Source organism: Pithys albifrons, chromosome 14, assembly GCF_047495875.1.
Source record: "Pithys albifrons albifrons isolate INPA30051 chromosome 14, PitAlb_v1, whole genome shotgun sequence".
Lineage (NCBI taxonomy): Eukaryota > Metazoa > Chordata > Aves > Passeriformes > Thamnophilidae > Pithys > Pithys albifrons.
The window spans coordinates 3,426,624-3,443,149 of record NC_092471.1 but is presented as its reverse complement, the minus strand read 5'-3'; positions in this window follow the sequence as shown (position 1 = coordinate 3,443,149).

The following is a 16,526-nucleotide window of genomic DNA, read 5'->3' as shown; positions in this document are numbered from 1 at the left end:
TTTTCCTATCATGTTGCATTATGGCCTGAGATAAATGATTAACCTACATAAAGAGCTTGAGAAGACAAATGAACTCTCTGCTTTAAATGTGCTTTGTTTCTCGTTCTATCTGTTAATGAAAAATAATGAACAATTTTATGGGAATAAGCAGGAAATACACACACAAAATTAAGTAAATGTGAAGGTGGTTCTGTGGCTATTTCTTTTATTTTTTATTTTAAATTACTTTTATTTTTATCTTAACCTGTTTCTGGAAGCACTGCTTCATACAGATGTTTCCTTTTGCTCATTTATTCTAAGCATCTGCTTTGTGGGCATGGAGCAGAATGTTGGCACCAGGTTTTTCTGGCACCACCACGATGGCAGGAACTAAATGGATTAAATGCGCAGTTGAGAATTTCCTGATTATGGCAGGAACTGGGAGAAAACTCTTCACCTTGATTTAGAACACCATGAGCAGAATTTTTCCCCTGAACTTGGCTTAATATCTGTGGGATTTTGTCTGTGCCACTCATGTCTGAGGCCACACAACACTGTAAAAAACTGCTTATTGCAAAATTTTGTGGAACATGATGGGAAATTAAGCAAAACTCTGCCAGGCAGAAACCTCTTTGCATGGGTTTGCTTTCAGGTGGTTGAGACATCCTGGTTTATGTAAAAACGGAAAGCTCAGAAGAATAATGAGTAATTAGAATTCTTTGTCTAGTGATCAGGTGACTCCTAATCAGAAAGCTGATAGGTCAAATAATATGAATTTTGCAAATGGTAATTACTGATTGATTAGGAAGCACCAGAGAGAGGGGGTGGATCTGTTCAAGTTAAAAGTAGCCCATCGGTCTGAGATTTATTAGAAGGCTCATATTCTGTGTAAAAAGAACTGTAGAAACCTGCACTTTAAATGCTTAGCAGTGAACCATTTTATTATATATGGGGCATACATATTTACATAGAAATAAAATTACAGGGATCCTGCTAAATTTATCTGAGAGCATAAAAAGTGGTCTTCAATTGCAATAAAATGTTTTGAGAATGAGTAATGGGGCTGTTTAGATGAGATTCTAAAGCCCTTTAGGATTACCCAACTTCCATTTAAATTATGTAGTAACTGATGAGGCTGCTCTCGGAATCAGATTTTTCTCTGCTTGCTGATGCTGAGACAGTTCTCCTCAGCATGGTGTCTTCAAGCTCTCACTTATTTAATGATTCATTGTTCCAGTCAAGAAGAAAAAAAAAACCCGAAACACAAAATAATTACCTGACAGCTTTTGAAAATTAACTCACTTGGGATCTAAAATTTGCAGCAATAAATTACACGTTGTAGATTCATTCCTCTCTAGTTCTGCTCGTGCCTTTTGCTGTTGTGATGTTGATGGCAGGAGTGATATAATCTGAGGGTCTGAGGGTTGCCAGAATTCCTTTGGACTAAGCCCTGATGAGGCCCAATCCTGGTTGTTACAGAGCACTTCATCTTTTGTCAGGAACATGAACTGCTTTTGAACAGGGTAGGTAGTTGTCAATCAGCAAAAAAATGAGCTTTACCTTGAGAGGAAAACTCTGCCTTGTTCTAATTTGGTCAGAAGGAAAATTCCTTTTAGCGCCAAAATAAAACACTTTGATTGGCCATGTCAAAAATGGGAGTCACTAGGCCAGACCTCAGAGAGACTGGCCAGGGTTTGTTGAAACTGTCCCATAAGTACTGACAAATCATGGAATTGGAGAAATTTTGCCTCAGGGCACCAAGTGAGGGCACAGCTCTGCCAGCCTGGCTGACTCCCCCTGAAGAGCAAAGAGGTGGGTTGTGGAGGGAAAAGTAAGTAAAATAATGGTGGTAATAAAACTGTAGAGGTTTCCTCAAGACACTCCAACTTAGAAGTGTCCCCTATAGAGACTTCCTCAAGACACTCCAACTTAGAAGTGTCCCCTATAGAGACTTCCTCAAGACACTCCAATTTAGAAGTGTCCAGAGGTCATCCTTTTGAAGTGTCAGTCTAAGGAAAGCATCAGAAAGAGCAAGTCCACAGGAAATGTCTTTCCATTTTGAGTGCTCCAGTCCCGAGGAAAGCAGAGGCTCCCAGGAATGTGGCAGTGGCACCACTGAGGCTCAGTAATGCAGTGCAGCAGGTGCTGCAGGCTGTGAGAGCCTCAGTGCACTGGAACAGGCAGCTTCTGCCTTTCTGAAGGAACCTCTGAATTATGGATGGGAACAAACTATGCCTTCTGATGGCAACATTTCAATAAGAGGACAAATACCCTTCTGCAGAAACATCGAGGACACTGTACAGAGTTTGCTGAGGAATATCAGAAGGCACAAATTTCGATGGTGTAGTGATAATTTATAGCTGGTGTAGTGATAATTTATAGCTCAGTGTGTTCTCCTGTGTTTCTTACTGTGGCAGAAATACATGTCGATATTATTCTTCAGTTAAGGACACTTTTCCTCACCACTTGATCTGCAGAGTTCGAGCTGAGCCCTTCATGAAGTGGTCAGCAGCCAGTGAATCAATGCTGAGAAGGAATTGCCAGCAGCCAGGATGAGTTTGTCCTGTTTAGCTGAGGGCTGGGTTCCTTTAAAGGAAAAAAACTGCTCTTATTCTTGCCAGTGAGCTTCAGCCTTTACTAAAATAAACCTTCTCCCAGAGGAGAGAGTAGAGAAAATTCTTTAGAGAATCACTAATTCTCATCCACCTCAAGTCACTTCCATGTCCTTCCCAGAGCACAGACTGAATCATGTTATGTGTGTCTTGTCACTGCAGCATTCCAGGGCAAGGTGCCTGGGAATTGAGAGGAGCACCTGCCTTTTATTCTGTGCTTGTACTTCTCAGGCTCTATCATAATTTAGGAAAAAAGTTCTTCACAGCTGAACAACTATAAGTACTAAAACCAAAAAACTTCAGACTGTTATTAGGGGTAGCATCAATAAGTACTTTTTCTTCCTAGATGTTGCTAAATCAGGTCTTATGGTGTTTCAAACTAGTTAGGGGGGGAAAAAAGGCTAAATTAAGGGAATTTTGATCAGGGCTGACTCCTATAGCATGTCCTATAATCAAACATAGATAGGAATTGGGGAAAAAAACCAATTGGAAAAGGGCAACTAAACCCTCCACTGTGCTGTAGCTCTTGAAATATGGAAGATATCACAAAGATTTAAACAGCTCCTTAATTTCTGTCAGCAACTGTTGCCTTCAGCATGTTGAAAGGAGCCCTATTTTTGGGAACAGCCAGCAATGTATTTGATGTCTGCTGATTATCAGGCAGTCTTGGAGATATTTGGAGAAAACAGGACTACATGAAAAAAGATTAAATAGGAAAAATTTTAATTCTTAGTAATTCTGGTGGGTTTTAACACTAAGACAAAATGGTTATTGGTATGACAGAGAAAAATACTAACCTGTATTGCAGAACTGTTGCTCAGGGACTCCATATGCTGGAGTCAGGAGACCTGGAAAACTTATCAACTGAAATTCTAAGTAGCTCCCAAATTCAAAGAGATTTCCCCTATGAAATCACTATTCCTACATCAAATTTAAGTGAAAACAACTGAAAGATTGAATTGGATAATTCCAATATATAAATAAGAAACAGGATAAAATTGATGGGTTTACAAAGTTAATGTATCCAGTTGATGTTACATTTTCTCATTTATAAGAGATTATATCCCATTCTTTCCCTGCTCCTAAACAAAAAGAGGAATAGGAGTAGCCTTTGAGATGTCTTGGAAGAATTAGCCTCCTAACAACCTAATAATAAAAGGAATGTAACAAATAGTAAATCTATTTCATAAATATAAACAGAATTCAACATCTTGATAGTATATAAAAACCCCGCCCCAAATATTATCTTCGTATTAGTGTCACTTCTCTGAGCAGTCCTGATACGCTTTATTTTGACCTATTTTCTGATGTGCTTTATGTATCAGAGTGTTGATAGTGAATATTTGTATTCATGGTTTGGCTGTATGACTAATTGAAGAAATTTGTAATCTTCTCGTCTCATGTTGGCATTACATTACATTGTTTCATATTAAATACGCTGCCTCTTTTAATCTGTGGGTTACAGATGCTTATTTCTTTCCACATTCATGGTAGTATTATCCTATTAAGGGTATTTGTGATTTATTATTGTCTCTGTAAAGGCCATCTCACAACAATATGCAGTGCCACGTTTGGCTGCAAAAACGAATTTGTTTTACTAATATGAAACATGTTTCTGGACTGCTGTGCTGGCTTAGCAAAGAGAGGCAGTTGGGTTAGAGCTTTCCTCCAGCCTGATGGAGATTTAATGGTAGCAGACTTAGGAAGAGCACTGGCAGCAGGTCAGGGAGGGGATCCTGCCCCTCTGCCCAGCCCTGGCAGGCACATCTGCAGGGCTGTGTCCAGCTCTGGCTCCTCAAACAGCAGGGCCATGGAGCTCCTGGAGCAGGTCCAGCACAGGCTGTGGAGATGCTGAAGGGCCTGGAGCAGCTCTGGGAGCAGGAAAGGCTGAGGGAGCTGGGGCTGTTCAGCCTCCAGAGGAGACACTGAGGGGGGACCTTCCCCATGTCTGTCAGTGTCTGTGGGGAGGGGGCAGAGGGTGGACCAGGCTCTGCTTCAGGGTGGTGACCAATATGTCAAGAGGCAATGGGTAGAAACTGCAGTCCAGGATGTTCCACCTGAACATGAGCAAGAACTTCACTGTGTGGTGACTGAGCACTGAGCAGGCTGCCCTGAGAGGGTGGGGAGACTCTGGAATATCCCCAAACCTTCTGGACACACTCCTGTGCCACATGCTCTAGGATGGCCCTGCTTGGGCAGGGAGGTTGGACCAGATGACCCACTGTGGTCCCTCCCAACCTGACCCATTCTGTGATCCCGTGTAATGAGTGTGTGCTGCCTGTGGGGCTTGAGCTCATGGAACTTCAGGATGCTGGTGGCAACCCTTGATGGGGCAGTGCTGGTGGGTGGGCAATCCCTGGGTGAGGTCCTACAATGCAAAAACATCAATAAAAAACCCCCATGAAAACCAGAAACCAAGCCTACAAATAAAGAGAACTTTTAGAATGGTTGGTCTAGAGGAGCTATTTAATTGCATATAAGTTTTGTAAGATCACAACTAGATTTTATCTCTTACTTAAGTTAGTTCATCACAGATGGTCGTACACTGGGGTATAATTGATATACACAGGAATGGAAAAATAATTAAGAAATTAGTTAATTATTTTTAATCTCTTTCAAACATATATATCATTGTAGGTGAAACTTTGGCATCTAAAAAGATAATATTACAAGGGTGTTATTAATACATAAAGGGTTTCTTTGTATTTGTTTAAGCTTTTTTTTAATTTAAATTACCTTTAGAGTATCAATAGAGGTAATAGGTGTAAAGCCAAGAGATTGAAATAATCTTAAATCCAGTCAAGCAAGATGCCACGAGGGTCTGACCCCTCTGGCTCTTAGAATAGAAAAGCAAGCAGTGGAACTCAGAATAAATCATTTACAGCACAGACTGTCCCCGAAGATGCAGTCAGGGCTCAGGAGGTGTCAGATAGCAGAGTACCAGCCCTGATTTAGAACACAGCACAGTAGGATCTAGGCAAGTGTTTGCTGCTGAATAGTAATCACACATGAGACTCCACAGTCTCGGGAGACTTTCTTCTGTTATCTTCAACAAAGCACGTTTAAAAGGATATGAAAGGCATGGATTGGTGCTATCCTTGCAACTTCAAAAGTTGCTGTAGCTTCACTTAGGAGGAAAAGCTGAGCTTTCTGCTCAGAATTCCTGTGTGCAGCCATGGAATTTGCTGCAGTGTCTGTGCGAGCTCAGCCTGTGATGGACAATTAAACTGCAAGAGTTGTGGCCACTGCACTGCCCTTTGCTCTTGCCATGTGCCCTCCCTGAGCCCCTTCAGCTTCTCGTAGCTCTGCAGGTAAAAACATCTGTTCATTTTTTGGGCAAATATCATAACAGTGTTTCCTTAAGGCTTCTGTTTGGGACCTGTCAGTGTAGATCTGACCAGTGAAATGAGTCTGCAATTAGCTCCAAATCTTGGTGTTTGTATTTAGCTCATGGAATATCCAATAATTCCCACTCTCTTGCCACCATAGTGAAAGATAACAAAGCATTTTTGTTTTCTGGAGAAGCTCAGCTTTGAAGATAATTAGCAGAATAATTTTCGCGTGTATTCTGTATTTCTCAGGATGCCATGCAAGATTTTGATTATAAATTGAACTTTCTCACCAGAAGAACAAGGGGCATTGGAATATTTATCATTTGGAGAGTCAGTGTGTAACAGATGCTTTACAAAATTAAGTGTTTGGGCTTATTTCAGAATTGATCAAAATACTGTTAGGCTTTTACTAAATCTGAAGTTTCAACAGACTTGGATGCCAAGAGTTTGTCAGTAAAATTAGTTCAGTGCAACCATTGGCTCTGGTTTTTCTACGTCAGAAAGCAGTGAAGTCCAACGGATTCTTAGTTGGCATTCATACTTAAATTTACTCTGAATTAATGATCAGAGGGAGAAACAAGAGTGTTTCTGTTCTATCTTGGTACATTACAGAGAGGACTTTTATTCACGATTTGTCATGAAAAGTGTACTTTATCTTTTGCTTAGACTACTTAAGACAGCCATTTCTTGATTAATCATGTCCATGGAAGAGATTAGCAAGTCTGAAAGTAGTTTTCAGAAAAAATTGTGAACAACTATGATATTAAATTTATAAACAAAGCATGGCACGTCAAGGGAATTTTAGTTTCTTGTTTCTAGATCAATGAGTGCACATAGAAAGCATTACAGTTAAGGCAACATATGAGAGGTATTAAACCTCTTGGGGCTTTGTCCCTGCAGTAATATTCATTCTGTAGGAGTCTTGAATCTGGATTACCTGGAATTTGAGCTGCAATTCACTTCTTGGACAGCTTTGTGACTTAGTTCCTTGGGGTTGTGTTGTTTTGTTCATCACATGCTGAAATAATTCTCTCCTGGCATTTCATATGCTTTGACATTTGAGCAGAAAACTGTCTTATTTATACTGAGCAACAACTGGGAATATCCTACTCAGAATAACTTGCTTTGCAGCCTGTCGTTTTGCTTATCCTTTAATTAGGAGGCTAATTGTCACTATCTCCCTGTTTTTTAGGTCTTGTTTAGTTTAGAAGAAACTGATGGATGGGAGAGGAGTTGACCACACACACCACCTGTATCTGTCATATTTAGATAACATTCAGACCACCAAATATGTTAATTATTGCCTTTGCAAGTGCAGGTCTTCATTTAAATAATAAACTTTTATGGGCTCTGTCTTCATCAAGTGTCAAACTGCCCTGATGTCCCAGATCCTGAATAGATATGTATTTAGGTCTCTGAGATCTCATGTTTTCAGCTGGAGCACATGTTAGGCAGACAGCTCCCTGTTGAGTAAACATCTAGGAGGCTCATGTTTAATTGTTCACTCCAGCTGTGATGAACAGCTCAGAGCAGGATTTCTGTTTCATCAAACTCCACTTAAAGGAAAATCGGAGCACTTGGGGCCGGGGGCTCTCAGTTCCTGCTCCTCTGCTCCGAAACTCCCTCTGTTCCCACCTCAGCCTGATGCACCAGGACTTTTTCCTTGCACCAACCTTCCCTCTGCTGCAGCCACCCAGTGGCCACCAGGGGAGAAGGAGGAGTGACCTGCAAGAGAAAGGGATGATGTATGTTATAGTGAGAGACACAGGTCATGCTGGATTTGGCTAAGATGGAGATAACCTTCTTCCTAGTACGTTGTCCAGGCTGTGTGTTGGGTTTGAGGTGGGAATAGCCCACTGGGGATGGAGTTGTTGCTGTGTTGCTTATTCCAAGGCCTTTTCTTTTTCCCAAGCTCTGACAGGGAGGAGGTGCACAAGGAACCCAGAGAGAGCTTGGCCCAGGACAGCTGGTCCAACTGGCCAAAGGGATATTCCATACCACAGAATGCCATGTCCAGTGGGCCAGGAAGGGCCAATTACTGCTCAGGAACTGGCTGGGTATCAATAATCAGGTGGTGAGCCCATAAGGAATATTGCTTTGTGCCAATAAGGTTTAAAACTTGTATGCATTTTTGTAGACAATACCAGGATGGATATGTCAAAAGTGATCAAGTTATTCTAAATTACCTGTTTGTTCCAGTGCAGCAGTAACGAGGTTCTCTGAATTCCATCAGAGAATTTACATTCCACCAAAAATCAGAACACTGCAAAAGCATGTGCAATTGCATATATATAAAATAAATTGCAAAATTTGTCCTTCTGTTATAACCAAAACTCAGTGTTTTATTTGTTATTCCTGTTATCTCTTGGTACTATATGTTGGGTGCAAAGGTTTACATATCTTAAGAATAAGCAGATATTTTTTCATATAATTTGGAAGTTGCTTGCTTCAGGTAGATAAGAAGTTGTGTTGTCATACTGCCATCTTCATCCTAATTCTGGCTGATTTCTCTTGCTTCCTTTCCACTTGGGTGGGAATATTTTAAATAGAGTATTTATACAACCTGTCTATCTAGATAGGATAAGCCTGAATATCTGTCTGTATCTCCTATTGCACTTGTGATCATAGGTGCACTTAATAGCTCTGAAAATCAGGCCTAAGGAATTCATTATAATGCCAGCTCCCTTGAAGTGTTCTCTAGGAAAGATGCTTTGGAGAAGGGCTTGAAAATATGACATTTAAAACTAGTCTCCCACTGAGCCATATTAGCATTAGCTTTGAACACAATTGTGGTTTATTGTAGGTGGATCTGACAGTTCTGGGAGAGGCAGGAGCTTGCCTGTGAAGCTGCACTTTGACACACCACTGGGTACTCCCCTGCATTTTTATATCCTCTCCCTACTCTTCCTGAGCACACATTCCAAGTAGGAATTCAGCATTTATCATTTGCAATAAAAATACTGCCTTACATCACCTTGGAGCTCTTCACCAGGATAATCTTTCCTAGCCCCCTGGTATACGGGGAAACTGAGATGGAAAGAGAGGGTTTGTGAGAAATCTGTGGCACAGCTGGCATCAAATAACACTTGCAATGTGCAAATTTGTGCTTAAATAAAAAGCACATTCATTCAGGAAATCAATAGCTCCCTTTCACTTTGTGCTGTAGGTGAGGTGCTGCCTGATGCTGATCCTCTGCACCTCCTGCAAAGAGCAGAGAAGGTTCACTTGGTCAAGAACATTTGTGTCCAGCAGCCCTTGTGCCTTGGGATGTGTGTGGGAGGGCTGGATCCAGCAGGGAGGGAGGGAAGGAAAGGACTAATGAGCTTTTCTGGGTTCTCTGATCTCATGGACTAAGTAGCTTGTCAGAGGGATTGAGAAGGTCCTTCAGAGGGACCCCCTCTTGATTCTCCCCACTTAACTTGTCTTTTACTCAAGTTGCAAGGCAGTCCCAGCACATCAGCTGTGGGGGTTTGGATGCAACTAAAACAAGGGATGTGATGCAGGAATGGACTTGGTGCATTCTGACTACAAAAGGATATTTAGTCCACAGGAGAGGTTTTATGAGCCATTACTCAAAGTTCAAAACTTCATTATGAACATACCTATATTATTTTGATTTCCCTGTGGGAGGATGTCCTCAGCACTATTTTGTTCTATAAATCTGTTGGACTGCACTACTCGCTTATGTAGGTATGGCTGCAAAATTATTAGGTTTTTTCTATTTTCTTTCTCTTAATTTGCCTTATCAGGTGATAACATTAGTCTTTTGTGGTCATATTGAATTAAAAGCTATATTGGTGATAACATCTCTTGTGTATAATTACTGAGGGCTGTTGTGATTGAGCTGTATGGGCACTGCTCCAATGGCTGCCTCATCTCAGGTGGCATTACAGTCAACAGTGTGGACCTCCTCACCCTCCAACTCCCTCCCAGGAAGTTGTAGCCTGGTGGAGCTCAGTCTCTTCTCCCAGGGAACAAGTGACAGGATGAGTGGAAACAACCTCTGGGGAGGTTTAATTGGATATTAGGAAAACTTCCTCATTGGAAAGGCATTGGAACAGATTTCTATGGGAAGTGGTGGAGTCTCCATCTCTGCAAGTGTTCAAAAAATGTGGCTGTGGCAGCTGGGGTGGGTTAGTGGTGAACATGGTGGTGCTGGGTTAATGGTTGGACCTGATCTTAGAGGTCTTTCTCAACTGTCATGACTCTGTGATCAATACAATGATTTCTTATTTTGGTTGTGTTTGGAATATGATAATCTCTGATATAAAGGTATATTGTATTAATGTGACTTACCACTCATATAATTAATGTCATGCTTTAACCCCAGATGGCAACTAAACCTCTCTCAGATGTTCACCTTGACTCTGTGTGGGTACTGCCCAGTGATAATGAAAATATCCCTGTGTTATCAACACTATTTCCAGCCCAAAACCAAACCACTGTCCCATGCCAGCTACTGGGGAGAAAATTAACTGCAGCCCAAACCAGCACAGTTAATGATAACAGCAATCAGCATTTATGGCTGGTATAAAAGAAAGGTGTTGTGGGGGAATGACAGCATTTCTAGAAAATGTTAATCAGCTGCATTGTCTTAGAACAATCTAAAATGTTGATTGCTCATTGACTAATCAGTTAAAATTGGGGGAAAAGAAAATTTTCACTTTAAAAATATCTTCTACCCATTCAATTTTTCCTTTCCCACACACTGAAAACTTGTTAAACTCTCTGTATACTTAAATAGACTCATCAGATAGATAAATTGCTTAGATGTATTAATTTGACTCCCAGGTCATTTGCTCTATTTGATCTGTTTGAAGTGATATCATGGATATAATTTCGAACTGCAGTTGTTTTTTATCCCTCCTAAGGTACTTCCATTTGGTCAGGATTAGCAAGAAGTGATATCTGGTTTTACTTCCCTCAGTTATGTTCTCCTTTACTTTCTTAATCTGATTACGTTTTTCTCTCTTCTCCCACGACCTTAACCTGTGTTGTCATTTAAAATCAGATACAGAATTTTAAACAGTGGGAAGAAGAAACATTGAATATAAAGCACTTTGGGAACGAGGAGTTTTCCATGTTACCAAAGGGAGAGGTAAAGCTTAGAGCACAGGCACTAAAGAATCTTTGCATTGTCAGATGTGACTGTTTCTTTGCCTCTCACCATAGAAGAGCTGCAGAATTTTATAATGACTCAATAGAAGAACATCAATTTCTTACTGTTGAGAAAAACTGGATTTTATTTTGATGAATCATTTTAATCTCTATGTACAAATTTGCTTTTAGCTGAACACAGTTTAAAAAGCTGCTTTTGTCAGTAGGAGACTGAACCTGTGTTGGCACAGCTGAAAATACTAATAAATAGAAGATTATTTATAGATGCAAACTGCTCTCAGAACCCTGATGTTTAGCTCTGTCATTTTGGGAGATCATGGAACTGGAAATGCAGAAGATGTTTTTGAAAGGATTTTTCTAGGTATGGCATTGACAAACTTGTACTAGTTCTTGACTTGTTCTTTACAAAATTTGCCAGCTTAAGGCCATTTTTTAATAACATTTAGCTATTGTGACTGTTCTCTGCAGTGTTGACTGTCCCAGTCTGGGACAGGGGCATTAATAATTGCATTGATTTATTGGAAGATGCAAGAAATGCCCTCCTTGATGAGATGGATGGTCTGTGCACATCATTATGCTGCCCTCCACAGTGGCAGGATGAGATGCTGTTTAGGGCAGTGTGTGATCCTGCCCACTCCCTGTGGTCCACACCCCTCCTGCCCTCCAGCATTTTCAAGGTCATTGGAACAGGATAATATTGGAAGGAAATATTCATCCTTGTCTGCTCTCCTCAGTGTTCAGACTTGTTGTCTGCACCATGGAATTTCTTTCAGGTGTCATCAAGAGGGGACAGACTTAGTTTTCCTTTTCTGCATTCACTTGTGAGACGTTTGAGTTAGATTTGATTCTGGCAGAATCTGATTTGTAACAAGACATACAAACTATTTTGTTAACCCCTTACTATTCAGTGCCTTTGAACAACAAAACTAAACAGGCCACAAAACAAAGAACCTGGTACTGAAAGCTGATAAGAGTTGTAACATTGTGATATGTTTCATGGAAATACAAATATTTAAAAATTTGGGATCAGTGGCTTAATGGCATTTGTCATTTCTAGCCATAGAACCCAGAGCCTGATGTGAGAACCCAGAGCCTGATGTGAGAACCCAGAGCCTGATGATGTGTCTTTACTGAATAGTTTTGAACAGGCATCTGATTTTGCATGCTAAGAGTTTAGGTTTTTTCTCTTTTTTTCCTTGCATTGAAAGAAAAACATGGTTGAAGCTTTTAATATGCAAAGAATGAGGCAACCTCTTACAGAACCTGATGGTTTATGACCTGTCTGTAAGCTTTTCAAATCTGGGAAGGTTGGACAGTGTAGGAATTAAGTATGGGATGGAACTAACAACACTGAGAAGCAAAGAAATCTGGTTGATGTATTCAAAAGATGGAATAGCTGCAGGGTCAGTTACTGTCAAACAGAATGAGGCTTATGCCAAAGAAAGAGTTTCTTAAGATCTGGGAGAATTAGTGAAAAGCAATAGAGCTTCAGGTACCTTTCTGCTCCTATCAGTTTTAAAGCCCAGCTAACTCAGCTTTCTTTCCTGGTCCTGACAGCTCCCCCAGAGGCAGGTTCCACCACGGGCACATTCACAGCTGTTCAGATGGCTTTGTGGTGAAGGCAATGGGCACACAGAATTGAAAGGGTGGGCTTGTAGCCAACCTGCTCTCTCCTTGCAGGACAGATTCTCGCTCGGCAAACCTGCCCCGTGGGCACGTTGTCCCTGGGCCAGGTGAGGTAACACAGCAATGTTACATTTCATTTATTGTGCTTTCCCAAAAGGTCTGGTGGCTGCTGCTCTCAGCACCAGCTGCTGTTTGTCTGCTCACTCCTGCTAGGGAGAGAAATCGCCTCACCCAAGTTGCTGTGACATCTTGGGGACCTCCCAGCTCCTGCTGCTTGGATGTGCAGGGTTGGCTCCTCTTGTTTCTGACAGGAAAATGTGGGTTTGTCCAGGAATCACCTGGAGTTTTGTGTCAAAGGAGCATGTCTGGCTTTCCTTACTATTTTTAAAAAATACTTTTTAAAACATGTTGTGACACAGAGTAAGAAGTCAATTAGTGTTGATTATTTATGCTAAATTTTTGAAATTGGAGAATTAATAGACTCACATGGTGAATGTGGACAGGTCTCTTCCAGGCTCCATTGTTGACTGGCTCTTTGCCCCTTTATTTGAATTTCCTGCTTAATAAGTGGTATAGATAAATATACTCATCACAAAAAATAATCTTTCTAAATCTTGACTTAGCTGGGTCAGGCCACTGTTGCCTTCAAAATGTTGTTATTCTGTTCTAAAAAATGTTCAAATGTTTTTTTCTGTGTTCACGTGGTTCGAACCTGCAATAAATACAAATCTACTTGATAAATCTGGTCAGAGAAAATGTAATTAGTTGGTTCAATAAATACACAATATCAGTGACTCCCTCTGGAAACCATTCATGGAAACAATTATTTTACTTATAATTAGCACTCCTTAGAAGAATGAGAGTTTCCCAGTTTTCAAACTCGTTACCCTGTTTTTCTTTGACTATGATGTTATTGTCTTTATTTTCTGGTTTTTGAGAAATCCATTTGTAAATAGTATTAGGCAAACATGAATTTCTGTAGCATCCACAAAATTAAACAAAAATAGGTGGAATTTGGACCTTTTAAATTAGCTTTGCAGTGTTGCTGTTCCATTTCACTGGGAGAACTATCCAGCACCTTGTGGGTTTTCTGGAAAATTATTCTCCATGTAAAAACTCTCTTGCAGTAGTTGCTACCTGGGGTTAATCAATCCCAATGCTCTCTATAACTGTGGCCTGGGGCCCAGATGAAAATGTTCCCCAGTGCTGAAAGATTCCAAATATTTCTGCTGTTGAACATTTGTCATGAGGAGGAGACACCAGCAGTGGAATCGACAGTGCTGAGTAATTCCAGATGTGGTTCACCTGGGCATTTCTGCAGCTCTTTGGCATTATGTAACAATCAAAGTGCTGGGAGCAAATTAAAAGTTATGACTCGTGCTCAGAGCTCAAAACTCAGTGACTGATTTACTCTTGCAGTGGCCACATGATGAGATAATAACCATTGCTTTTAGAAATCTATATTTTCCCTACATCTGGAACCATCCTGCTCCTCACACCCCCCTCACCTCTGGGAGTTTGGTTTGCTTGGCACTGTGTGCCCTGCCTGTGCCACTCTGGAGCAGCTGCACGTGGCACAAGTGGCAGGACTCAGAGAAGGTGGCATATCCTTTCTCTTCTGCTGTAACTATCTCAGGGATCTTTGCCACAGTGGCTTCAATTTCCTCTGCTTGACAGACCTTCTCTTATCAACAGCTTAAAACACATTTACAAACACAATACAATCAGAGTTCTGTGCTTTAGATGCCAAATTATGCTCTAAGCCATTGATCTTTATTACAGATTTGCAAGGTGTTTTCAAATACATCAGTAATTACACATCTGGGCTGTCATAGCACCTACTCTTGGGCCATCTCCTTTTCTCTTGGGTTTCATTGATAGTAGCTACAGACTTGGTTCAAAATGAATTTAAAAATCCCAGAGCTGGCACACAAACCAGCTCAAGTTACTTGAACTTTCCAGCCTAAACCTGAAGTGGGAGGGTTGCTGCTATAACAAGGATTATTTAATCACATACCAAAGGCACCCCCAGCATTCATTTATCTTTTCAAGGCAAGCAGAAAGGTCTGGATTTCTAGGAAAGGGCCATCTCTCTGCTTCCAGGAGCACAATGTTAAGGAATAGCTGTTTAGCAGTCTAAAAGTAGTAATAATTTTATGGTTTGTTGTCTTTCCTTCCTCAGAAAAAGAGAAGGAGTTCATATATGCTACTCTAAAATATTAATAGGTAATAGGTTATTTCTATATGTGTGATTAATCATATCAAATAACAAGGTTAGCTATAAAAAAACCCAACAAACAAAACCAAAACCAAACCCAAAAATGAAAAAAAACCACATAGAATTAAAAAAAACCCTCATTCCATGAGAGTATATTTTGATATCTTGACAGTGGTGAGGAAGAGCAGCTTCTGTTGAGGAGCACAAATCCTGGAGCTTCAGAAGCTTTGCTTTATGTGACTATGAAGGACATAGAGGAGTTTCTACTTGCACAAGAGGAGCAAAGATCTGTAGATCTGAACACCTTTAGACAGCCCAGCCTGGAAATTTTTCAGGTGTGATCACCAGCAAGGGCAGGAATTTGCAGCTGTTGTATCCAACACCTTCTGCACAAGGTGCTTTATTTGCAGCAGAATTCCCTACCAATATACAGAAATAAGTGAGGCTTATCCCCTCCCAATGTGCAGGTGAATTGTGTTTCCCACACCTTGCATGAAGTTTCTGTTGGAGCAGATTTGTTGGCTTCAAGCAGATCTCCTTTGGAAATAAAAATGTGCAAGTGAAAGATAACTGGGATGAGAACCTTGCCTTTTTTGAATATATATATATATTATATATATATATATATATATATGTTCCTTATTCTGATGCCGTGAGTGACACATCCCCCCTCCCCCCAAAACAGGACTCTGAGCACGTTAGTGCAGGGTAAGATAAAAAGTAAAGGTCCTTTAATATCCCAGGCCTACAGCCCACAGGAATACAGGATGACATCCACGTGTCCCAGTTCTTGTTTCCATGGCTTTTATAATAAGATCCCTCCAATCATTACTTTACACATTTCTCAGTCCAGCCTTGGTCCAACCCCTGTTCCACCCTCTGGAATTGGGTCTGGGGTCGTCCAGACCCTCTGTCTTCATCAGCTCCTCTTCCTCGGGCACACAAAGGTCTCTTGGAGTTCATCCAGTTCTGGCTTTTGGGTCACTCTGACCTGTGTTTATGTTTCATTCTGTGGGCCTCTGATATCCTTCAGCTCTACCTTGGAAAGGAGTCTAAACAAGATTAATTAACTAAAGGAATTTGAGCTCCCTGTTCTGGGACAGGGATAGTGATAGAAAGGCATTAAACTTAAACTGTTAGAAATATTAACCCTCTAAAAATCTACAACTACTGTGTTCCTAAAATCTACAAAATGTGAAAATCAGAACAAAAACCCCTTCGGCAACATTCTGATAAATCTTGTAAAATTAAGTGAAGGTTATATTGAAATGGAATTGTGGATTCTGGTTTTAATAGTAAAGCTGCACATCCAGCTCCCTGTATAAAGCCCCTACATGAGCTCCTGGACATGTTGAAATGCAAGTTCTGTCCTGTATTCAAGAAGCTGTTAAAAGAAATTGTTTCTCAATTCAATTTGAAAACTGAGTTTAAAAGCTTCTATATTTTGCTTTCATCCACACAGTAAATTTATTAGCAGAAAACTTTCAACACAGCACCTTCTGTTTCTCTGCAGGCAGGAAGCCATTAAAGTTTTAACAGTTTAGAAACAAAATTCACCTGGAGAGAAGCACAGAATTGTTTTACAGAAAGGTACAAACCCTGTTAAAATGAGAGAGAATTCAGAAAGGTCATATTACTGAA